The sequence below is a fragment of the Perca flavescens genome, chromosome 9 (assembly GCF_004354835.1).
Source record: "Perca flavescens isolate YP-PL-M2 chromosome 9, PFLA_1.0, whole genome shotgun sequence".
NCBI lineage: Eukaryota > Metazoa > Chordata > Actinopteri > Perciformes > Percidae > Perca > Perca flavescens.
In genome coordinates, this window is record NC_041339.1 from 14,589,029 (window position 1) to 14,614,494 (window position 25,466).

At 41.5% G+C, this 25,466-nt stretch overlaps 1 protein-coding gene across 1 annotated transcript in view; it reads right to left on the reverse strand.

Annotated features, from left to right (window-relative positions):
- lingo3a (leucine rich repeat and Ig domain containing 3a) overlaps positions 1-18,210 on the reverse strand; it is a 39,609-nt gene extending 21,399 nt beyond the window's left edge. The window contains exon 1 of the mRNA XM_028587644.1: positions 17,671-18,210. The gene's annotated coding sequence lies outside the window, so the exon portion shown is untranslated. The remainder of the gene's footprint in view (positions 1-17,670) is intronic.
- Positions 18,211-25,466: the final 7,256 nt, after the last annotated feature.

Here is a 25,466-nt window from a genome sequence, read left to right on the forward strand (position 1 = left end):
ATTTCTTGGTGAGGGGGGAGGACATATACAGATACAGTACGTTACATCTTGAGGACTTGTCAGAGCTCACTGCAACTAGTGCTTCGTCAGCTCCTTGTGGATGTGCTAAATAAATTTTTTTGTCAGTTAGTATTGAGGCTGAAATAACGAATGTGAAATAAGGCATTGAAGCCTATCATGAGCAGAAATTTGAAGCTGGCTTTCTGTGCCTTTCTTATTGTAACACAACGCTAGCTGGCATTGCTAACCTCTCTTTTCCCCCTCTCATTTTCATCTGTCGTCACTGACTCGGAGCAGCACAGGCTCATCATTTTCACAAAAAAAAAGTGTCCGTCTCATTAAATCCCCTCTGCATCTAAGAAGGTCTGATAGGACTGCCAACATCCATCTCTCATCTGCTGAAAACTAATGTATGCTTCAAAATCAGTGAATGCAATCTCAGTTTAAGTTTTCATTTGGGTAATTTCTATTCCGTCCTGGTTTCACAGGACATTGTTGAAGATCATCCGAACATCCTTCAAAGACAAACTTTTCTCCACAATTACTAAATTCTAATTAACACCTGGCAACAAAGCTTTGAACAACACCCACACTACCATGGGAAGACTCAGTCTCAGTGGGAAGACACTCTCTTTCCTGTCTTTCTTGCATTTCTGTAATGAATACAAACAACATAAATCAAAGATCTATAAATAAAATGTAGACGTCAACCTGTTTAAAAAAAAAAAAAGGAGATTCCTTCCAGCTTTGCTTCAAATTTTTGTTTCCTAAAATGCATACAAACATTAAATTGGATTCTTCTTTTTTTGACACGAAGCAATCTTGCAGCAAAACACCAATTTCAGATAAAACAGGGAAAATCTGTGATCAAAGTCCTGTGATTCTGCAACAAGGTGGAAATAGCAATATCCTCAAGTGTCTCTGACTGACCAATAGCGATTCCTGTCTGACAAACATGCAGCCAGTACAGTGGCTGGCCTGGGATTACAGCATAATGACACGCTGATGAAATGTACTGGGCCATCCAGCTCTGTCTATGTTATGGTCTGTTGTCCATATTTCAGCTGCTGAGCCTGTTTGTATGGCCTACTTCACTGTACCACCCTCTAATCCTGTTGCCGTTGGGAACTGCCACACTGACCGGTCCACTTCCCGTCTCTCCTCCACTCGGCTTTAATCTCGCTGCAGCCAAGACAGCGGGCTCTGAATTGGGAACGACTGACTCTCGAAAAACAGCCACAGCTAAAATGTTGGTGAAAAATAAACGGAAAAACTGAAGTGAAGTGAAGTCTCTTTATTTTGTACAACCTCCACAACAATAATAATGAATCTTGCGAAACATACTGCATACTTGTGTGCATGTGCACGTTTTCCTTCTCGTCCGCGCTGAGCTAATAATCTGAGAATAGTGATGTCTGGGATTCTGGCGGAATTGTCCAATAGTGTTAATTACAGGAAGAACTCTGAAGCAACAATAGGATCTCAAGCAACAACACTGGCACTGAATCAGCTCCCACAGCACAGAGACACAGAAAGAGTCTCGTGGCTCAACACAGCAGCTAATTGTTGATTAATCTTCCAACCATACACATCACATTCAGCGCTCTGCATTCACAGACGCGGCTGCACAAAACCTGCGGAGATAATCATTAATTTGTTAAATCACAAATGGATCCGCTTTCCGATGTTTTCCTCTTTGTGCAGTTTAGATAATGAGGGTGATGCCTGTTCATAGCTATGAGCTGAAGTAGAAGAGGTAGTATATTCTGTATCTGTGCCATGTCTTCTGAGAGATTAGCTAATGAAACAACACGCTTCTTGTTAAATAGAAGGCAAGAAGTCAAGTGTTTGAAACAGGGAGAGGTGGCATGGAAGAGCTGCATGCATGAAGGTGCTGACAATGGAAAAAACCAAACAAAGGAGTCCATGAAATAAGGAAAAATGAGAAGAAAGAGATGCCTTCAAACATTTATTAGACACAAGAAAGCAGATGAGCTATGCGAAATGAACAGAACAGAAAGTGAGGCACATAGACTGTAACTCTGTGTGTGGTGTGTGTGTGTGTGTGTGTGTGTGTGTGTGTGTGTGTGTGTGTGTGTGTGTGTGTGTTTGGTCGGATGGTTAGTTGACAGCCACACTCTCTTATCACTCTGGCATAAAAATCTCAAAGAGATTCCATCAACGAGGGAGCTGCTGCTGCTGTCCGTGCAACAACTCTGACTAACAAGAGCGCCTAATAAGGGACAGGCAAGCTGACAGCAAAAAATCCCCAAATATGCACACGTAAATTCTGCTAAATGCAAAAACTGACACACATACACCCCTCTCAGCTGAGGCTCTGCGGGGAGTTAAAAGTGAACCTTGGCAAACGAGGTTGTCAGCCCCTGTGACGAAGGCTTAGCGAGAGAAAACAGAAGGAAGGTGGAGGAAGGAGAAGCATGAGCAGATTGAGGATGAAGACAGGGAGGAGAGAGTTACTCAGCTGCTCTCCCTAAAGGCCTCCAGGAGGAATAGAGGGATGAAGAGGCACCAAAGAGGAGGGGTGTTGATCCTCTCTCTGCTCTTCACACAGAATCTCAAAATCTCTGAAATTAAAGAGAAACCAAGACAGGGGGCCTCAAATAACTCTTCAGGAGGGAAATTTACTCTCATAGCAAACAACAAATGTCCACGATGCCAGAGTAGGGGATGAGCAATCAGCGTCCTTAAAGGGGATCGCCATGCCACGCCGTCTCACCAACCAAGTCCGAAGAGGATTACGACATCAGGGTTATCTGGCATGCGAAGGGGCCTCTTTAAAGTCTCTAGGTACAGCTATGGGCATAGAGTAATTGGGCCCTGCCTGCGCATTAAACATAGATCTGATCTGACATCACACAGGAATTCAGCAACGGATGTACTGGGATGAAATAGCATGCTGGATAGAGTTAGAAACACACGCTGCACCGCACCAAAAAGAAAAAGCCTCGTCCATGCAAACAGACACAACCGCAGCTACATCCTGACATACAAATTATTCACAAGCTCTTTTGAAACTGTTTACTCTGACATGCAGACGCCGTCTCCCCTGACACCGAGACAGTGGAGAGATCCATAGAAAGTGGTTCTGATGAGACGTTTCAACACGAGACAAAAGCAAGAGTCAGAAATGGAATTCTTTGAAAGAAAGCTATAGGTGTACACTATAGGACAGAGGGAAAGGAAAGGAAAGCAGGCAGGGTTGTCTTTGGACGGCATGTCGACTGTCATGCAGGCAGGACGATCAACGCTTTTCTAAGAAAAGAAATACAAAAAAAAAAGATGAATAATTCATCCCGAAGCAATGACTAGTGAAAACGAGAGAAGCATCAGCCCCATGAAACACCATCTCGCTGCGTCTCGACTGGCTCCATTGAGAAATCCATAACCCTGATGTCCAGGAGCAGCTTGTCCTCTTCACCTCAAACTGTGGCAAACAGCACAGACCAGGAAGTAGACCAGGAAGCACACCTGTCAAACTGACGCAATGTGACAGGAGGGCACTGAAAAGACACAGACGTGTTTATGTACTGTATGCCCAGATATTCAAAGACACACAAATCCACAGATTGTGATCTATACTGACAAGCATAACCCTATACGTCTCAGAAACAGCATGCAACCCGCCTCCACAGATAAAAATGGGCCGAGCACACAGAGTGTTCCAGCTATTTCACGAGCTGTATAGCCCCTATAATGCCCCAAACAACAGAATAGCAACTGGCCACAGCTGGGAGTCGGTTCAAAGAGACGATTCACAGCAGACTAATTCTGACACGCTAACCAAATCCGTATGTTCCTAAGGAGAGAGAGGGAGAGAGGGAGAGAGAGAGACAGAGAGAGGAAGACGAGAGGAAGAAGGCGAGGGAGGAAGAGGAACCACAGTCTGTTCAGCATAATCTCATCACACTCATCTGTGACAGCTGCACATGGACACATACAGCTGCAGATTTATTAGTTCAAATGAGGCAGAAACAAAGCAAGGGAGAGATTTTCTTCTAGGCATTGACAACCTTTTCAAAAGGAAGGCTGAAAAAAGGCTTTTTCCTTAAAACATGTTGCCCTCTCTAGGGGTTGCATGAAGAGACAGACTCGTTTCTCACCCCATGCGTGCACAAACACACACCAAATGTCATTTTAGTCCTGCAATATAAAACACAAACTATGCCATTAGATTGCTGTTATTAGCTTATCATATGGTTCAAACCCTGGACTGGTATAAATAAGGCACGCTCGGTAATTAAAATCATTACAGACATCACCTATAATGATATTTTTTAGGGTTTCTTTATATATATATATATATATATATATATATATATATATATATATATATATATATATATATATATATATATATATATATCAGATTTACAAGTCAATTCATATATTTGAGTTAATTTACAAAAAATGTATTTACATTGTTTATACAGTTAACTATTTACCTATTTGTGTTTAAACAGTCAGTGCTTGCATATTTACATGTTTAATTATTTACATCAGCAGTTAAGAATCTACCGCTGTGGTTTTACTCACATTTACCTGAGTCTGATTTCTGCTAGCGTCTGATTGGTTAGTTCAGCTACATGTGATTAAGTAAAACGAGGAAGTGTTGCTGTTGTTTTGGAGCCGATAACCATAGACAGTATATACAATGGACCAACAGATCCCGTTGCTCTGGACGGAGAACAGTGAAGGATATTAGAAGCACTTTTCCGGTGAGCGCTGAGCGTTACTGCGCAGCCTCCAACTGAGAGAGACGACGTAAATGTGACGTGAGCAACGTGTCTGAAAGTTGTAAGTCTTCTGGTAGCTGTGCCAAGAGAAATCTCAATCATTCCCAATCTTACAGAGATGGAGAGCGCAGGTATATGTAAGGAGATAACATGGGCACAGGCTAATTATTTCTAACTAAAATGCTAGTTAACATAAGTAGTTAAACCTAAACAGCTCATGTAAGTCAAAACTGCCTGCGAGCTTCTCCTGTACTATATGGTAATTCCTCTACTATGACACAGTAAGTCGCGCAGTTGTGACACAATCGTTAGCCTATTTTTACAAAAACGTCTGCTACGGAGCCATAACATGAGATACAAGGTAATGGAACCTTTTATACATTGTCGTGTTTCTTTAGAAATAAACAATGGACAAATATAGTCTTTAAACGCTTCATATGTTAAGTTATTCGCTGTCAAAATGACGTCAAAATGAATGGCAGTCAATGGAATGCTAACGTCGGGTGATCTTTTGGTAGCATCAAAATGGCGCCATAGGAGGTACAAGTTCTGAAGCGAAGCTTACCCCCTTGCTGATAACGTGTGAAGGACAGTAAAGTGCTGCTTAACAAAGTTATTCGTCTCCATCCAGCGGTTCCTTCTTATTTAGAGTGATACAACCCCCACATATCGAACACTATATTTAAATTTTTTTATTTAAAACATTGAAGTGGTTAACAAACAGGAACATAACTGGCCTTCTCCTACCCCTCCCTTTACATGTAAGAGAGAAAAAAAGTGTAGTTAGTGTACTCTTCTTCATAGTCTTTTTATGGTCATCTGTTTATACAGCTACATTGTGTTTTGAAAAGTATATAAAGACAAATCTTTAACTGGAAATAGTGCTGTGATAATACTCAAGGAAGGGTTGCCATATCTGTTTTAACCTACTCGCTTTCCCCGACATCTCATATCGGATTCTCTCCATAGATGAAAAGAACTTTCAAAACAGGGGCTTATCTCTTTGTTCTAGACCTTTTTTGATTGGTCAACATTTTCACAAATTATCAAGAGTGAAAACACTTCTGTTTCTTGTCAAACTAAAAAGGTCACTTGAAACTAGCAACCCAGCTCAAATTAACAGCTCATCGTAATGAAGTAACGTGCTAAACTCGTTGTCAGTGGGCAGATGGTCTTAACACGTTTAAGCTACGAGCTCAAAAGCACTAATGAACACAGTAAGTACAACAGGACAGGACATTTCTGACCTCGGCGCTGCCGCCCCACTTTTAAGACGTGTATTAAAAGCAGGAATTAAATGTAATCCCTCTGGTGCTCAAAATCTCAAATGATGATGCCAGTTGTCTCTTGCATGCATTAAGCTAAGTTAAGTAGCTATGTGTCAGCCTGTCACCTGGTGTTGCAGAGAAGAGAATTTGTTCCAGCAAAGAAAACACTTGTGTGCAACAGTAGCGTAAACGTGTAACTAATACAAGAAATAGTCCAGCACATAATCCCCCCGTAAAACCACTAATTGTCCTTTTCACACTTTGTTTTTTTACACATATTAAACAAACAAGATACAGTGTGTTAATATGTTGGTGGGCGGGTTTTGTTACTTTTGGAAAAAGCCAGGCAAGCTGTTTTCCAGTCTTTGTGCTAAGCTAACCGGCTGCTTGCTGTACCTAAATAAATGATTTACCACGCAGACATGAGAGTGGTGTTGACCTTCTTAACTAACTCTCCTCCAGATTACAAATACTGCTGGACTTTGCAGAAATCACAGCTCTTACTCTCCAGTTCCACGCCTCCCTTATTCCAGGCAGCAAGCAATCGGCCGAGCACACATGAAAGCTTGCGAAAGAACCAAAGAGCAACAAACAGCGAGGGCAAATCAAGTGCAGTCAAACGGAGAGAGCAGCCTCACCGAGCGGTTCACTCTCATCCTCACAGTTCTACTGATCTCCACTTCAGGAAAATGATTCAATACAATTTATCTGATTTATGTTCAGTGGCCTTAAAAAGAAGAGTCGGCTTTAGTTCCGACAGAGTGATCAACAGAGCAGAGAGATGGAGGAGCTCTGGCGGTTACGGTATGAAGATGGAAAAAGGCATGAATCTTTTATCTTCATTTATACCGACGGCTTGCTGGGATATTTAAAATAGGTTCTCTAGGTTTCTTAATGAGGAAGAGTGAGAAAAGCTTGAGAATACTTGAGAGCGCTCCATAAACAAAACCACAGATGTTATTTTTGCAGTAATTACATTAATCCCGATCTAAATGCATTGTCATCACTCCACAAACGTCCGACTGAATGCTGAAACGCTGCAACTGTTGAGGACGACAGGAACCTTTTAAAGAATGATTAATGAATCACATGCTTTATTTAACTTGCCAAGAGTTAAGTGCATCTTACCACAACACGAAAAGTTCTCATTAGAGTCAGAGTCATTAGTATGTTCAGGAATGAGGGGACATCATGACAAAAATAAAAAATGTGTATGTACTGTATATGTGTGTGGGAAGCTACGGGCATCTAAATTTCATTATATTTCAATCCAATCACAGGATGTTTTGTGTCTAAATGCCACAAAGGCGTGTGAAGTTTCAGGGTTGAGGCAAAGAAGAATGAAACGCGGGGAATGTGTGCGTCGTACCTCGGAGTCAGTCTTACAACAACAACAACACACTGCATGTCATGTGTTAATCTAATCTTTTTCATAATTACATAATTGAAGAGAGCTAATTAAAAGAGCTATCTCGCACAGGGCCCATGGAGAGATGGTATGCAAGATGTGTGTAACTTGAGTCAACCCACAGGACACAATCTGGATCTTCGCTGTAAAATACAGTAAGCCGGGTCTGCCTGGCTCCACTACTATAAATAAGGTTAACAACAGAGCTGGAAGGACACGTCAGTAATCAATCTATCACTTGGTTTGTACATAACAAACAGTATAGTGACTAAAAGGTTCTTTGAAATGTACGCTTTTATCCAAAAAGTGAAAACCTTTTGAAATGATTGACTATATTTTTGACAAAATGAATGAATGCAGTTATTGGTGTGACAGTTACGGGTGAAATAAATGAAAGGATCGTTTTAAAACAAACATCTTAATAGCTCAGCAGCTCTCGCAATCTGGGTATAGCTGTTCCTTTGAAGCAGCAAAACATTTCACCAAACTGTCTGGAGAAGGAGACAAATAGTTCTTCAGACTTTATAGCGAGGATGAGAACAATAGAGAGGTGAGGTTATATCTAGTTCAATCAAACTGTATGGATTCTCTGATGCAGCTGCAATGCTTATGACTGGGGACAAATTTGTGTTGCTGTGGTACAGGTGTGTTATTAGTGAATGCTGCAGGGATCACACAAGCTAATACGGCTACATGTAATGAATCCACTGCCGTACAAGTGCCCTTTACTCTGGTTATCTGCCTCTTCTAGTTTGCAGGGATAGGTTAGGGTTAGGGATCGCTGTGACGTGGCAGGAACGTTGCCTGTGGGTTTACTGAGTCTGTTGAGTCATTAACAGGTTTTTTTTTAAATTTTTATTAGAATACAGTCTTTTTGTGTTTATCTGTCTTGATGTGAAAAAAACAACCAAGTATTATTTCTATGAAATCTCAATATTTTATAACTGTTACTGTAACTTATATATTACTATACATACATTACCTTTGGTTTAGTTTCTTACCAATTGATGCCGTGTTGATGTTGTGTGTATAATTACCATTAAAAAAAGTTTAATATTTTGGATTGTTGTAGAATTTTATTATTATTACTCCATTGCATTGCATCTACGGCGCTTTCAGTTTTATCATTATGTATGTGGTACTGGTGAAGAGGGCTAGCTCTGTTCTGGTCTGCCCTCTGGACACCATAGAGGAGGTGGGGGAGAGGAGGATGTTAGACAGGCTGGCATCAATCATCCCCCCCCCCCTCCCCATATGAGACTGAGTTCCCTGAGCAGCTCCTTCAGCAGCTGACTGCTACACCCTCAGTGCAAGGAGAGCTACCGCAGGTCATTCATTACAGCAGCAGTCAGACTCTTTAATGCGACATCATAATGTAGCACTGCTAGCTGTTTCTGCAATCACTTGAGCCATCACTGGTCAATATTCTGCACTATGCATATTTATTAATCTGTGTCACCTCCAAATGTGCAACATGTCATTTCTCTTCATCTGCACCTTACTCATCTGTATAGCTGTGTACACAGTACAGGCCAAAAGTTTGGACACACCTTCTCATTCAATGTATTTCCTTTATTTTCATGACTATTTACATTGTAGATTCTCACTGAAGGCATCAAAACTATGAATGAACACATATGGAATTATGTACTTAACAAAAAAAGTGTGAAATAACTGAAAACATGTCTTATATTTTAGATTCCTCAAAGTAGCCACCCTTTGCTTTTTTTGATAACTCTGTAAACCCTTGGTGTTCTCTCAATGAGCTTCATGAAGTGGTCACCTGAAATGGTTTTCACTTCACAGGTGTGCTTTGTCAGGGTTAATTAGTGGAATTATTTCCCTTATTAATAAAAAAGCAAAGGGTGGCTACTTTGAAGAACCTAAAATATAAGACATGCTTTCAGTTATTTCACATTTTTTTGTTGAGTACATAATTCCATATGTGTTCATTAGTTTATTTTAGATGTCTTCAGTGAGAATCTACAATGGAAATGAAAATAAAAGGAAACGCATTTGAATGAGAAGGTGTGTACAAACTTTAGGCCTGTACTGTATATACACGGTCTGTTTATATAAGGGTGTTTATTCCGTAAACATGTTTGTATTATTCTTAAAATACTATTTATCCTATGTCTATTTAATGTGTATTTGTGTTATTCTGATGTGTGTACCGTACATGTTTTCTTTTGAGCTGCTGTAACACAGGAATCTATCTATCTATCTATCTATCTATCTATCTATCTATCTATCTATCTATCTATCTATCTATCTATCTATAACATGTAAGCTACTTATTCATGTCCCTTTGTCTCAGAGTAATTTTAGGCCACTTTTACAGGGGTGCTTAGGGCCTGGTTGTCAGGCTATTGCCATGGGTCTTTTTTTTGTTTTGGGGGCGGGTTGTTTAGCGGGCTCGTACTTAGAGCATACTTTTATTTTCCTTTAGCAGGGTTTTTCTTGTAAATAAATCCAATTTCCATAAAAATGCTTTCCTAATTATATTCCAAACCCCCACGATGCATAACATTACGTTACATTATGGTATGGCTCCAAAACTGTAAACGACTCATAAGAGACAGCAGATGATGGAGAGGTGAACGGTGCACATTTTCTACTGCATTAACTGTATCCAAAAAGTGTGTGTGTGTGTGTGTGTGTGTGTGTGTGTGTGTGTGTGTGTGTGTGTGTGTGTGTGTGTGTGTGTGTGTGTGTGTGTGTGTGTGTGTGTGTGTGTGAAAGAAAACCTTTTTAATATTCTAACTCTAGTCAATGAATGTTTAATGATAGTAGAAGTTTCGACTCAACACTAATACTAATTACTAACAACTACTAATATTTTTAACATCAACATAATTCATAATTAATCTGGAAAGTTTGGGGCACACATGTCGTGGAAGTTTCCTTTGCAGCAGGGGGGAAGTTTTCAGAGTTTAGTAAATTGAAACAAATAAGACAGACTGAGACTAAAACCAAGTTGGGTTTTTGTATTTGATTAAAAACATATATACATATATATATATATATATATGAAAAGGCCGCAGCCCAGTGTGGAGTCAGTTTCTCAAATGAGTGAACAAGAACACTAGGCTTTTATGCATCTTCAGAGTGACAGCACACACGCACTTGGATTATTATGACGCTACAATTCTTACAGGCAATCTGATACACATGCAGACATCTCGGAGCCATTTTGCCTCCTCCTCCCTGTACGACTTTCACCCCCCCAGTTACATCTTAACTGGCATGGGAAAACTAGAGATAGTTTTAGGGTGACCTTGTAGCCCCTATCTGTTCAGACAAACAGTGCTCACATTATATTCCAGACTGGACGTCTCAGCAGTTAAGCAGAAACTGAGATAAACTGTCTTTCAATAATGTGAGAGAATTAAAGTAGAAATAAAACATAAAAATATAAGGAATTATGCTTAAATGTAATTTTTCCCTTTACACACATTTCACATGGCCTACAAGTTCCCAATGTTCTCAAATCCTATAAAAGCCCCGGGTTGTGAGTGTAACAATAACCGAGTAATATGTGCAACAGTAAAGTCATGTGTCATGTGTAATATGTGCAACAGTAGGTGTTGTGCATCTGATGTGATCCAGCGCCCCGGTTGACTGAAGGAGACTATTCATGGGAAACTGTAGCCCCTCTTTAGTGAAAATCCTTCAACAATCAACTTCATGTGTCAGCACTAACAATACAACACACTCAGTGTGTAGCTCTTGGATTGGTAAGGATGGAAACTTCCTGATGAAGCACGAGCCTTGACCTCCATTTTCTTCAGCACTCTCAGTCATGATGGTCAGTCCATAACAGGATAATATTGTTTTATGGCTAGACGGTCGCAGCACTGCAAGCTGCCAGCAGCAATAGAAACACATAAAATGAAATGAGCCGGAGAGAGCAACAAGTACACAAACTGCCCAAATACCCGGCACTTCATCCCATAACGCAGCTCTGTGTTGGAGACACTTTGCTCACTGTTACATGACTTTCCACATCAGCTCGCTCACACCAAAGGCTTTAATTGTTGATCTTTTAGCGGGCTTAAGTGAAGAACATAACTAGGACTGTCACGGTTGTTTCACACTTTCTGAGGAGCGTTGGGCAAACAAAATGACTTAAAGCTATAGGGCCCTATTTTAACGATCTGAAACGCAAGTATGAAACGCAAAACGCAAGTAGCTTTGTGGGCGGATCTCGGGCGCAGTTGCTATTATGCCGGCGGGATAAATGACTCTTGCGCCCGACGCAAATCTAAAATGGGTTGGTCTGAAGTAGCTAGATGTGGTTTGGGCGTAATGTGAAAATAACCAATCAGAGCATCATCTCTCATTCCCTTTAAGAGCAGGCGTGCTTGTTCCATGGCGGATTGCTATTATGACAGCAGATTTGCCTGGCGCACGCCAGCGGGAGCTGTCCGGGATTCGGCAAAGTAATAAATGCCCGTCTTGACCGGGTGGCGATGTTGCTGCGGCCTCTCGGGCGCATCTCCTCAAGTCTGGAGAGGATTGCTGCAGCCATGGAGCGTGGGCCTCCAAACGCACCACCTGCTCCTGTTGTGCCCCTTCCTCCTCCCACAACTCCATCTCCCGCTCCACCAGGAGCACATCGCGCATTGCCACTCCCAGACCAGATTCCGCCGGAGTTACCAATCCCGCCGTAGTTCAACATCACGTCTCCTTAAGTCCTCTAATATTTCCTCATTTATGTCATCAACACATCCATGATTTATGGAAATGTTGTGTAAAACACAACAAGCCACAAAGAATGCTGCGACTTTTTGAGGACTGTACTGTAAAGTGCCTCCTGATCTATCCAAACACCTGAAGCGCATTTTCAGTAATATTTTTCTTTGTTATTATGTATGGTTCGCAAAAATAGGAACTGCTGCGTCCGTGTAGATGAGAGAAGCAAAGTGTATGCGCGTTGTGCACACGCTACATTATGGTCAAGCATGCGCCCCTAAAATAGCATCTGAATAACGCACCACTGACTTTAGGCTAGCGCCACTGACTTTAGACCAGGTTTTTCCTGGTCTGTGGCGGAATTGTTTTCTGAAACTGCAAAATAGCACCAGGGAACGTTAGCTCTCTTTTCGCTGAACCGCCCCTTGCAGTGCAAATACATTCCCTAATTTACCGACGTGCGTCTGTGGAGGGAAAAGTCCGCTGTGCGTCGGGTGCAAAATAGGAATGATACATGCGTCGGTGTACAAAGGCAAGATTGGTGAGAGTGTAAGATGGGGTCCATAGTGTGAAGTTTCTGTCGCCCCATGAGGAATTATAAGTAACGACAACAACACTGTTGGCACGTCCACATTATGCAAGCCTTCTGTGACCGCGCACCGACCCCACCCCTCCCCCACACAGTTGCTAGTAGCTCAAGGAGAACACGCAGGATCTTCACTCATCAACTCATTTGGCAATTAATTGAATTTAACGGACGTTCATTAATATTAAAAAGTTACGCACTAAAGCTTTGATGCAAAAACAAAAAGATGAACTCCTCTTAAGCATGTAAGCACTGCCTACCTACACTCACGAGACTCCTTGGCTTCCCTTTTAGTACTTATGTAATACTACGGTCATCTCATCACACATTCTTTCATCCAGAGACCTCAGAATACATATAAATATGCAGCTTCCAAACTAGCAAAACTAGCAACTCCTCTTTCTCACCCCTCCGCTCCCTCTCTGTATCTCATCTGTGCTGCAACTGAGTCGATCCAGTAAAGTCACTCAAAATCTATCGTCTGCTTAAATAAGCCAATTTAGACTTTTTTTCAAAATATCGAGAAAAAGCGAACTGGGCAAAAGAATAGGTAGATCAGATAATTGTAAGACCATCCTGGTTTAAGTAGATGGTCAGAGCGGTTGATAATGCAGCACTCTGGTGTGTATACTCTGCCGTACAATCTATAAATAGGTTTTGCAAGTAGAAATTTTTGTAAGCTAATATAGTTTGAAATTATAGACAAATAACTGGCATAAATTGCATCATCTTCAAAAAGCAGAAACCCATTCGGAGGAAGATAAATGGACTCCTCAATGTCAGAGCACTTTTATTAGTCTGCTGAATTTAGGTTGACGTATTGCTTTGGCTTTGATCCTGTCATTTTCAAAAAACATAACAAAAGCTCTGTAGTGCTCCATTAGAGTCATTTAAATCAATGGCACTACAATGACAAACTGCAGTATGCAGTTCCTTACTGCACTGTCTTACTAATTTGTCTAGCGCCTCAGCCCATTTTCCACAGATTAACAGCGTGATGTTGAATAAAAACTTTTATGTTACGTGGCCGGGTTGGCTCGGTTGGTAGAGCAGGTGCACATATACATAGAGGTTCATGCCTCAACGCAGAGGTCCAGGGTTTGAGTCTGACTTGTGATGATTTCCTGCATGTCTTCCCCCTGTCTCTCTCCCTTAGCTGTCCTGTCCATTAAAGGCGGAAATGCCCTTTAAAAAAAAAAAAAACTTTTATATTAGGTCCTGCTTAAGCCCTGGAAAAATATACTTCAGTTTAATTTCACTAAGTAGTATTAAATGTCTCTCACCGACTCAGGCCCATTTTAATGTCATGCTGCTGATCGTTATCTAAGGCAGTGATTGCCAATGAGGGACACTTGCACAGAAGGGTTTGCTTCTGCATTTGCCAGGGGTTACACCGTACTGTAAGTAAAGTAGCTCAACCAATTTGATTTAATAGAAAATATGATGGGATTTAAAAAAACATATATCCATATTTTGAGTCAGCTATAATGCCTGGACACCATATGTTGAAAAAATTTAGAGTACATCAAAGCTAGTTAGCAAGCGAGCAGAGAAACAGTTAACATAAGGTAAATGGTTAAAATAGCTAAAAGTAACAATAAACGGTTGAAACAGTTAGCTAACATTAACATTAAATGGTTGAAACAGTTAGCTAAAAGTAACTTTAAATGGTTGAAACATTAAGCTAAAAGTAACTTTAAATGGTTGAAACAGTTAGCTAAAAGTGACAATAAATGGTTAAAATAGTTTGCTAAAAGTAATGATAAATGGTTGAAACGGTTAGCTAACCGTTACAGATTAAAGGCTGAAATACTTAGCTAAAAGTAAAGGATAAACAGTTGAAACAATTAGCTAAATGTAACGGATAAACGGTTGAAACACTTAAGATAAATAGTAACAGAGAAATAGCTAACTGCAGAATAAAAGTGGTAGTAATGCAAAAACCGACCTAAACATTGACAGTTTAATTGTAGTGAAAAGATATGGTAACAGCTACGTTTATATCCACGTTTATTTATTATTATACTACTTCAATGAATTCCAAAAAAGGTTGCTCTAAGGTAATGAGGACAGCCAGCCTCTATCGTCACGACAAATGTCAAATAAAGCAATCATGTTTGGAAATAAATTACTTGTAAGGCTCAAATTCTCTCTAAGCTCTGCATTAAGGTTACAGCCTCATCTGAACATCTATAATGGCATTACAGTAGTCTGTGAAAGGAAGGACGGCCAGCATACACAGGCCCATGATCATTCCAGCTGGACATCTTAAGTGTGACAGCTGACATGTCAGCGTGCCTGCAGGTATCGGACAGCCACTCACAGGGCACTCCCTCCTTCTCCTCGTTCCTGTCTTCCCTCGTTGCTCTGCACTGCCCTCTCTCCGTGGGAGCAGCAATGCCCTCGTCTTGCTGGCAGCGAATGCATCTCTGCTTTACTGCCCTCATAAATACTCCAGAGTTGAAAACAATGAGACTGAGCTTTGGCAGTGTTAAGCTGAGGTAATGTCACCATTGAGCACGGCTGACAGCTTTATGTGCAGCAGAAAGCATCAGAATGAGGAGGTAAGTGTAGGAGTAGTAATGGACGAGACCAACAGTCCTGCCTCAACAATGCACTCTGAGGACCGCATAGACCTGTCGGCAGACATTTCATTACTGACACATAAATCTGTCAGAGTGGGAAGCTAAGTGGCACCTTGGGTCCCATTAAGTGTCGTTGTATAATTGCATTCACATTGATGCTTATTTTCTCCGGATTTTTAGACAGTCGCAGCTACTGTGGTTCTCGACAAGCAGCAGACAATAACACGTGTAAGACAAGATTGACCAGAGAGTCCATGTTTCATCTAAATTTCATGAGACAAAATTTTGAACTAGAAAGCCCTTTACAATGTGCTTTTCATTAAACCATTATTTCACACACTGTGTAGGCCAGCGCAAACAATTTGGGATTCAGCTGCCCAAGAACACTTCAACAGGGCAAACAGGATAACCCTCTGAGCAAAACCTGCCCCAAAGCTAGATCTAGATGTCCCCACGAGGTGTATGCACCAACTTATTACCTAACCGTCTCACTGGATAAAAGTCTGTGATGTTCAACTGGATGGACCTTTTTCACAGCAGACATTTTGACTTGTCGTAGTAGGAAAAGCACAGCTGAAATTGATAACCTTAACATTGGCTCAATTCCATCAAGTGTCCCAGTAAGCTGTTTCAGTGAGTCAGCATGCACAATACCAGGGCCTCTCCTAAGTGGAAAGCAGCCATCATTAATGGTTTTGAACACACCTGTGCTTTTCCTACTATGACATGTCAACATGTCTTCTGTGAAAAAGGTCTATGGTAGTCTCGCATTGCCAGACCCTCCTCCACAGCGCTGAACAGGAGGTTCTGGCTAGTCCACACCAGTCATCATTCCAGGATGGGAAACTAAAACGTGCTCTGGTTTATTGGCCTTTCTTTAAACCAATCACAATCGCCTTGGGTGGCACTAAGCGCCGGACTCAATGGCGGTGCCTCTGCAAAATAGCCTCGGGAAGGAACTTGTTTTGGTGGACCATTTGTACGTTCAAAAGTTGTTTTAGTCGTGCAACAGAGAACTCAGATTGGACAGATAGTCTAGCTAGCTGTCTGGATTTACCCTGCAGAGATCTGAGGAGCAGTTAACCATAGTCCTCAGAAATCGGCCAGAGTTTAGAATGCCAACACAAAGAAAGCGGAAGGTGAAGGTACATCCGGCCAAAAATGAGGGTCATCTGGCGGAATTTCGGGCGGCACCAGAACTATCACGGAAATGAAAGAAACCTGCTAATGTCTCTCAGTCACTGTACACAAGAAGCAAGCAACACAATGACGATGAAGTGTTGGGGTTTTAATTACAGAAATGTATCGGCAATGAAAAATTAAAAGATGCACAATTCAGTGAGTGGGGATAATGCCATGCCCCATGAACATGAAGTGATACACTAAAAGGACTGCCTGCGACTCAGGACCTTTAAACCAGGGTAGAAACCCCTGTTAAGGGGTATCCTGGAATCCTGCCAGGGTCCTTTGTAGCATATCACTCCCCATTAATCTCTCCCCTAATTTCCTGTCACTTTACTAATAATGTTCCCAAAATGACTTAAAGAAAAAAACATTACAGTTCTTGCCGTCAGCAAATGTCTATTTTGCAATTGTCTTAGAAACCTAAAGACAGCTGCGCAATCTCAATTATTAATTGAATTTAGTTACATGTTTTTGTACTGTATGTAGGCTAATGTATGCAAGAATTGCCGGGACAGTGGGAAACCATGACAGACGAGAAACAAGATTAAAGCAAAACTGTATTCAGACCTTCCTTATAATAAAAAAAAAAAAAAAACACACACAGCTTCTTTGCAGAACCACACTAAGAACTGAACAAGCCGCAATAAAGACAGGAACAGAGCTGGAAGAGGGCTGAGCAAACACAGGCAGAGGTTTAGATGTGTCACGCCGACGACTGAGATGACTGCAGGGATCGATCAAAGGCTGCCTTCCCTTTCTGCCCCATGTTCAGATCATTAAAACCTAATTGAGAACTGTGGTAATCAAAGACACACACACACACACATCTCAAGGATAACAATAAAAAAAGCACAGGCGGAGTGAGATAATCCATCAGAGTTAGAGAGCAAATCAATCAGGCGGAACTGCACCATGGCAGTGTGAGAGGAGGCTGAGGGAGTAAACTAGTGCCACGATGATCACAGGGTGAATCTCACACTCATCAGGTCATCTGTTTAAGTGAGCCCTGACCAGTGGGCTCTGGACGAAAGGGAAGACACGGACAAGGGCAGTGGCAGCACAGGAAAGGAACACAAAAGACTAACCCCATGTGCATGATCTCTCTTTGGTGTGTAAAAGTGTGTCAGACAGCACATCAAGTGGACCACCAGATGAGTGTGTGCGTGTGTGCGTTATGAAGTTGGCTCACCCAGGACTAGAACTTGCACAGGACTCCATCCACATCTGCACGCCTGGAGGTGCTCTGGTCAAATGCTGGCCGTCTGCTCGGACTGTGGTTCCGTGCGGGATAATGTTGCTCTCCAGCTTCTCCGGACACTATATATGCTTCTTCCTCCTCCTCTTCTTCCTCCTCCAGCAGCAGCAGCAGCAGTAGCAGCAGCAGCAACAGCAGCTGAACTGGACTGCATTCACTCACCTTCCCTCCTCTCTGTCTCTTCTCCTCACAGCACCGCTGTTGGATTATCTACCCCCTCGCTAATGAAGTCCCTGGCTCTCCGCTCTCCTCTGCTTTGTGCCAGGAAGGCAGCAGGAGCTCCTCTCCCAGCGGACTCCCAGCTTTGTGTCTCGGGGATCGGTGAGGGCTGCCACCGGCAGCGGCAGGCAGCTCGGACTGACGGTGCTCTCGTTAGTGGAGTGCATGTGTATGAGAGTGCTGGCATTTGTGTGTGTGTGTGGGATGTAGAGCGTGGTGTGTGTCTGTTGGTTTGAAAGAGGAGCCGGCTGCTGTTCATAGGGCTCATGTGTTCTCTCTCTCTCTCTCTCTCTCTCTCTCTCTCTCTCTGTTTGGTGCTGCATTCACGTCCTATAGGGGGAAAACGGAAGAGGAGTTCTCTAGGCCTATTTAAAAATGTAGCTCACTTTAGCTTTCAGGTGGTGGGTATATACTGTATACTCCACAATATCCTGCAGGGACACACCGCGTGGAAATCCATGTGGGATCAAATTGATTTAATAAGATATTCTAAAATGGATAGCCTATGTGAATAAATACAGAGAAATTTATAAATTCACCTATAGATTTGTTAATACTTCATAATATTTTTAACATAATCATCGTTATTGTGTTTTAGTTTTGGAATGTTTTACATTGTAGTCTATGTGTGTTAAGGGGTAGGGGGGCTGGAAAAAAAAAGAAAAGAAAACAAGAAGGGTGAAATCTGTGATGTGTAATGTTGTTAATCTTGTGCCTTTCTCAATAAAAAAATTCTTTAAAAAAAACAATTATTATGAAAAATGTGTTTTTTAAATATTTTCCCCCCAAACGTTTTGATATATTCTCACTTTTCAGCCCGCCACCTCACCCTTTACCGATCAGATGCTAAAATGGCTGCCAACTGCTTCTGAATTTAGCCTGTTAACTCCTGGTCACTTGTTAATGAAATTACTCCACAATTTATTGGTTTATTTAAACCTGCATTTATTGTCTCTTGGGCAGCACAATAAGCCATAAACACAACACTGAATCAGAATCAGCTTTAAGTATGAACACATAATTTGGCTTTTTGTTGCTCCAGGACATAGACAGAAATAGCCATACGGCTAAAATCAAGGACAACAAAGCTGAACAAGGTAAACCTAAACATTTGACTACTATGTACAGATATACATATATATTAAAAAGTGTAAACAAACAGCTCTATGAGGATTATAAACAGTAAGACACTATGGCAATGCAAAAGTGCAAATAGTGCTAGAATAAAGAATTAACAGTTTATTTTTACACTGAGGTAGCTGGATATGACAGCATTTACAGTGTATATTTGACAGATGTTTTTTGTCACAAATCATGTTTAACACTATTCAATATTTAATTTACTTGAAAGGTGGATGCTTGGTGTACAGCTTTACACCTCTGATCACTGACATATTAACACATATTAAAGTTCATGCTGTATAAATATAACAGACACAGAGAAACATTAGCATTCGTGTCAAGTTGTGCAGGGGAACACTCTCCATTTAGCTCGGCTTTGGTCTTCACGAACTCCTGAGGGAAATATCTGGTTATTTAGCGGCTAAAGGCTCCATTTTCTTCCCAAGCTAGTCACTAATATTGTCTGTCTGCTGTGTGGTGCTGGGAAGATACCAAACAGTTGGTCGTGAGATTTTTTTCCCCACTGAAAACAGTTGCCTGCAGCAGTGAGAGTGAACCAAAATAGTCAAGTTGTGGGCCATAAAACCAAAAACAATAAGCTGAAAGAAGTTGAAAGCTCTGCAGACCTGAAGGGAAGTGTTGAACCCACATTCTCCCTCAACCTGCCTGGCGCAATTCGGGTTCCTAGAATTCCTATAAACATGTCTCGATACATGAACTGAGTGATGAACATTATATTACATTCATTTGGCAGACCTTTTTGAATCTATATAGCCACACATAGGGAGCAGTTTGGGATTCAGTGTCTTGCTCCAGGACACAGAAGAGGAGCCGCAGATCAAACCACCAACTCGACAGCCAACCAGCGACCCGCTCTACCGACTGAGCAACAGCTGCTCCCACTACAGTGAAAGTGGAGAGAGGGTGGTGGTGAACTGTGCCAGGTGGTTGAAACAGTTATCGGCTGTTGAGAGGTGGATTGTATTTCATTTCATGCTGAGTGTAGAAAGAAGCTCTTGCCCTTAAAAAACATCCAAGGGACTGAAGCCAAAACATGAAGTTTATATCTGTGTATCTTTGAAATGCCATTAAAAGCTTTAACTTAAATCTTTAGATGAACAGATTCTTTCCCCTCCGGAGTCATTTGCATTTTTTAAGCAAATTTTGTGTTGGAACCAGTTCAACATTATTTCAGAATTCATTTTTTTTTTTTTTTTTTTTTTTTTTACAAGACACTGTTAGCCAACACATGACTCAGTTTTAAGCAGACTGGGCACTTTTCGCATACCATTCATTCTTAACTATAGTGCTGGGAGTCTCTGTAATGAAAATAGGCTTTAATGGGCTCAGATTCCGACAAGGACGGGAAGACTGCGCTCTTCCTTCAGGCATCCTCACACATCTTTTACATTTCACTGCCGCTCTTTTAACAGAGCATAAATCGGAGCCCGAGGCAGTGCAGGAGTGTCATATCCAGGTGAAAATGGAGGCCGTGCCATGTTTCATCCTATCTGCAGTCTGAGTTGCTGTCCTCAAAAGACACAATGGAGCTTTCCTGTGCTGCAGTATCTGTGCATGTGTGGTCTCTGAATGCTACAGTGGTACTCTCCAAGTGAAAAGTTCAAACAGAGAAAACACATGGGTGGATTTTTAATTACAGGATATGAATATTGCCACTGGTTATTGCATTTTTAAGCCCAAACTGCTGTGATGCAACAGCCTGTGGTACAATGACCTTCATGAATGTCATTTTCCCCTCAACCATTTCCAGGTAAAAGCTTTGCTGTGAGGTGGAGAATACTCGGCTTACTCGGCAGAGTAGCTCTGTAGCAGCTTTACAGTAATACAACAGCACGATCAAAATCACCATGCCTCGCTGCATGCTTCATACCGGAGAGAAGCAGCGAAAACAAGTCTGTGATGGGTTCCAGGGGCTTTTCTGGCTTAATATTTTCAAGGCTTTCTGCACAAGTATTGAGGGAACGGGTGTTGATAAATATGTTATACATAAAACATGAATGTAATGTACCTGCCTACTGTGCAGGTTTAAAAGGCTGTACATCAACTCTAGGGCTCTATAGTCATTTGTCAAATTGAAAGTACTGCTTACCCTCACTTTCTCTGTGTGGGTGGGAGGGGCTGAGTTAAAAAAAACAAAAACATATCAGTCATGGTCATGGGATCCAAACACTGTGGTACTCAGGGAGAGATCTAAAGCAATTTCATACATTTATGTAAGTATGGTTGTTAAAGTGATGGTTCGGAGTAATTTACCCTAGGGTCCTTTGCACCATGACCTCATGCCAAACACCCCCCCAGAAGCTTTTTTCACCTGGGTCTAACATTGGGCGAGTTAGCGTAGAGTAGCGTTAGCAGCTGAATAGCTTAGCGCAGGGGCTAATGGACCCACGTTTGTATCTCGTAAATGACCCCACTAATAATGCCTGAAATGATACCAAAGGTCTAGACTAGTACATATAGGTTATGCACTCATAAAACGATGGATTGGAAAGTTTGTAAGTACACCAGAAGTTTATGAACACTTGCCTGCTCTCCTCTGCTTTCTGTTGCTGCTGCTACCTGCAGTTAGACGAGTGCTAACGCTACTCTACGCTAACTCGCCCAATGTTAGACCCAGGTGAACAAAGCTTCTGGGGGGGGTGTTTGGCTCGAGGTCATGGTGCAAAGGACCCTAGGGTAAATTACTCCGAACCATCACTTTAAGCACGTTTTTTTTTAAGTAATAGTACTTATTTTGTGAGATTTAGTCCACAGAGGGAAAAACTGCAGAAACAAAAAAAAACTCCTGCACACTGTTCATCACTTGCATTAATTTTATTAATAACATTTCAGTCCTTAAACCTTTATCAAATAGTCAAGCAGCACCACATACAGCATTCTGCTTCTTGACATTATGAATTCTTCTTCTAACAGTAATAGCTAATTGGTAGATAGAAATCTTGTAAAAAGAAATTCTTGAGAGCAAGTATTACTTTTGATACTTTATATTTGCTGTAAATAATTCCAACAAAATGTATGTAATAACCGTCTAGATAAATGTGTTTATGAAATCTACTTGCTTGACACCAGTAGGAAGGTATAAACATGTCTTTCTTATATTTACACAAACTCTTAATTCTTCCACTAACTGGTCAAAGACGCAACTAAGTGTGCAATAAAGTAGCTCAAATTTCTATTAGAGTATGTGTGCATGTTATATAGGATACAAATACTTTGTTTTTACGAATAATTTGTGTTCTAAATTGTTTCTGCTGTATGTAGGCAGACAGAAATATAAACTCTCAGCTTTGCAGAAACATTGTCTGAATAAAATGGCTATTTTCGAGTCCACAACAGTTTGTACAGCAGTGTTGGTAAAATCTCTTCCCTTCACAACAACCATCTTGCATTGTGGCAACTGGTGTACAGCGACTATAAATCACAATTGCAAAGGCAGCTACAAAAGTGAGTCATATTCAGTTGAATACTAACCAGCAGCACAGTGTGTGTCAGCTTTAATCAACAACTGCCAATAACCTTTTATAAGGGAGTCTTAAACCAAGGAAAACTACAGTGGTGACAAGTAGACCCTTATTACTGTATCCGGGGGCGATTCTAGCATCAGACCTTTAGGGGTGGGGAGGAGGGGGGCGGGGTGTGTGGGGGGCTCAGCCCCTAATGAGAATGTGACACGGATACAGTGCCTTGCAAAAATGGCACTGTATCCCCCCCCTCCCTGCTAAAACAGTAATTTCATTAGCCGATAATCTCTGAGCTAGCTACTGAACGTCAGCTAACGTTTTTTGACACTATTAACACTATGACGGAACTTAACTTGACACTTTATAAGTCACAGGTAATGACCAATTTGACACAATGTTCTAACATTCAGCAATTTTAGTTGCTTACGTTTCAATTTGGGTTCTAATCTGCACCATAAAATGACCAACTTCTTCTCTGGGGACTACCAACGTCAAACTTCACAACCGCACGCCTGCTCTCCCTCTGACAAATTAGATAGAGACTCAGCCAACAACCACTTCCAATTGGCCAAAACTATGTTTCTGTTAACCCTTTCCTTGACTGGGTTACAGGTGCATAGCATCTGCGACAGACACACAGGATATTAAACCTGTTTCAAGCCCTTTGAACCTGTAATTGTTTGTCCTCTGTCACTTATTATAATTTTTAGGGTGGCTAAAATCACCAATGACTCTATCTACACTGAGTAGAGTCATTTAATAGCATCACAGCCTTAAAAAATTACCATCAGCCCTTTAACACTACCCACACAGTCACAACAGAAAAACAAACATTATGAGCTCCACATAACAGTTGTTTACTACAGCATAATTGCTCTAAGCTTCAAATATCTACAACCACAATTCACCTTGACTAAAGGCCATTAGCCATTATCCAGACCCTGTTTTATATGTCTAAGACTCACCCACTCATACACACAAACAAATTAATGGATTTGGGCAACTTAAAGCAGTGTTGCCAATTAACTAACTCACTCAAAAGGAAAACACAAGAGGAAAGGAGCAGACTTCAGTGAATGGAGGACAAAGAGAAGCACAGCAGTGGGATGTGGCACAGGCCTACTTTACATTTTCTGAGAAGTAATTCTGGCAGAATTCAGATAGTGAGTGGGTGACTTTGAGAGGACAACAGCATATGAATGTCATTCTGCTGTAGAGTAATTGTGATCATAGGGATTTTTTTGTAAATCGTAGAAAACATCACGATATGTGAGTGTTTAGTGCGGCAGCTCCCAAACATCTTGGTTGTGATCATTTAAAGTGAAGCCATGTCTACTCCAGTGTTGTAGTCACCAACTGTCGAGTATGAGTCAAGTCTCGAGTCCCCAGTGTTTGAGTCCGAGTACGAGTCACCAAAGAAGAGTCAGAGTCGGGTCACGAGTCCAGAGAATAGCGACTTAGTCCAGGACTAGAGTACTCCATCTCTATTACATTAAGTATTCAGAAACTTCATCCAACTTCCGAGACCTATTTAATGAATGCTTGAGTCCGATTTCATACATCCTTGAGTCCAAGTCCAAGTCATCAGTGTGCGAGTCCAAGTTGAGTCTTGAGTCCCGAGAATAGCGACTCCATCACCGGTCTTCTCATTAAGCCTTGTCACAGTTTTCATGTCTACGAGGTGCAAGCCTTCTCAAAACAAAGAGTCTACAGCCATGTACTTAGACACAGCGGTGCTTTGAGCTCGATGCTAACTTTAGCATGCTAACATGATCACAATGACAATGTAAGTACAGCTGAGGCTGATGGGAGGTCATTAGTTTTGCAGGTATTTAGTCCTAAACAAAAGCATTGGACAAATGAAAATTTGACATGATGATGGTGCTAGATGCTCACCAAAGTTAGTAGATTTCATCCTGAGTGGGACATGAATGCCTGTACCAAATTTCATGGCAATCCATCCAATAGTTGTCGAGGTATTTCAATGAACCAAAGCAGTGGGTCAACTGACCGACATTAAACACAGGTTAAAATAAAAGAAATTAAAAGAATTACATAACTTGCGTAGCAGAAATTATTTCCTATCCTGTTAATCAACCCCTCAAATTCATTTAACTCCTGTGGAGTCATGTTCTCACTCAGTGGGGACAACATACATTACAAAACACACTGCATATCATGGCTAGCACTAGTGCTACAGCACATTATAATAATAACTTTACAAATTAAGATACAGGAATCAAATTATATGATATTATATCCTAGTACATAAGGTGGTAAATGAGTGTGCATGAGGCATCACATTTTCGTGCATCCATGTGTGTCATATCTGCTTTGCATGCACACCAGTGTGTGTTCAGGAGTGTGTCCTGCAGCCCTACACTAAATGCCGTGCTGAGCCCATCTGGCCTTTGGCTGCCGTTGGACCAGCCAGACGACTGCATCTGTGAACCTCCGACAAGAAAACTACTTTCAGAAGCTGTGTGTGTGCGTGCGTGAGTGAGTAGGCATGCAAGCACAGTGTCAGATCTTCACTGCAGCCGTGAAAAAGGCTGCGTGAGTAATCGTTGCTGCTCAGCTCGTCTCCCTGCTCCGGATTCCCTGCGGGCGAGGCCAGCTCAGAGGTGGCACATGTACTTCATGAACGATGCAGACATTTTAAGGCAGTAAGTACATTCATCACACCACGAGCATGAATGTACAGTTCTCTGCTGGTGTGGTGAGCTGCTGATTTTTCCTCTGTGCTATCCGCGGTGCAATTAGGAGGACAGAAATTAAGCGACAATGCTGCTGCATGTGAAAGGCAATTCGCAGGATTCATCATCAGAATAAAAGCCCAAACCAAATGAGACATGAAATTAATTTTATGTTCAAGCTAGAAACATGAAGCAATCAAATATGGTTGCT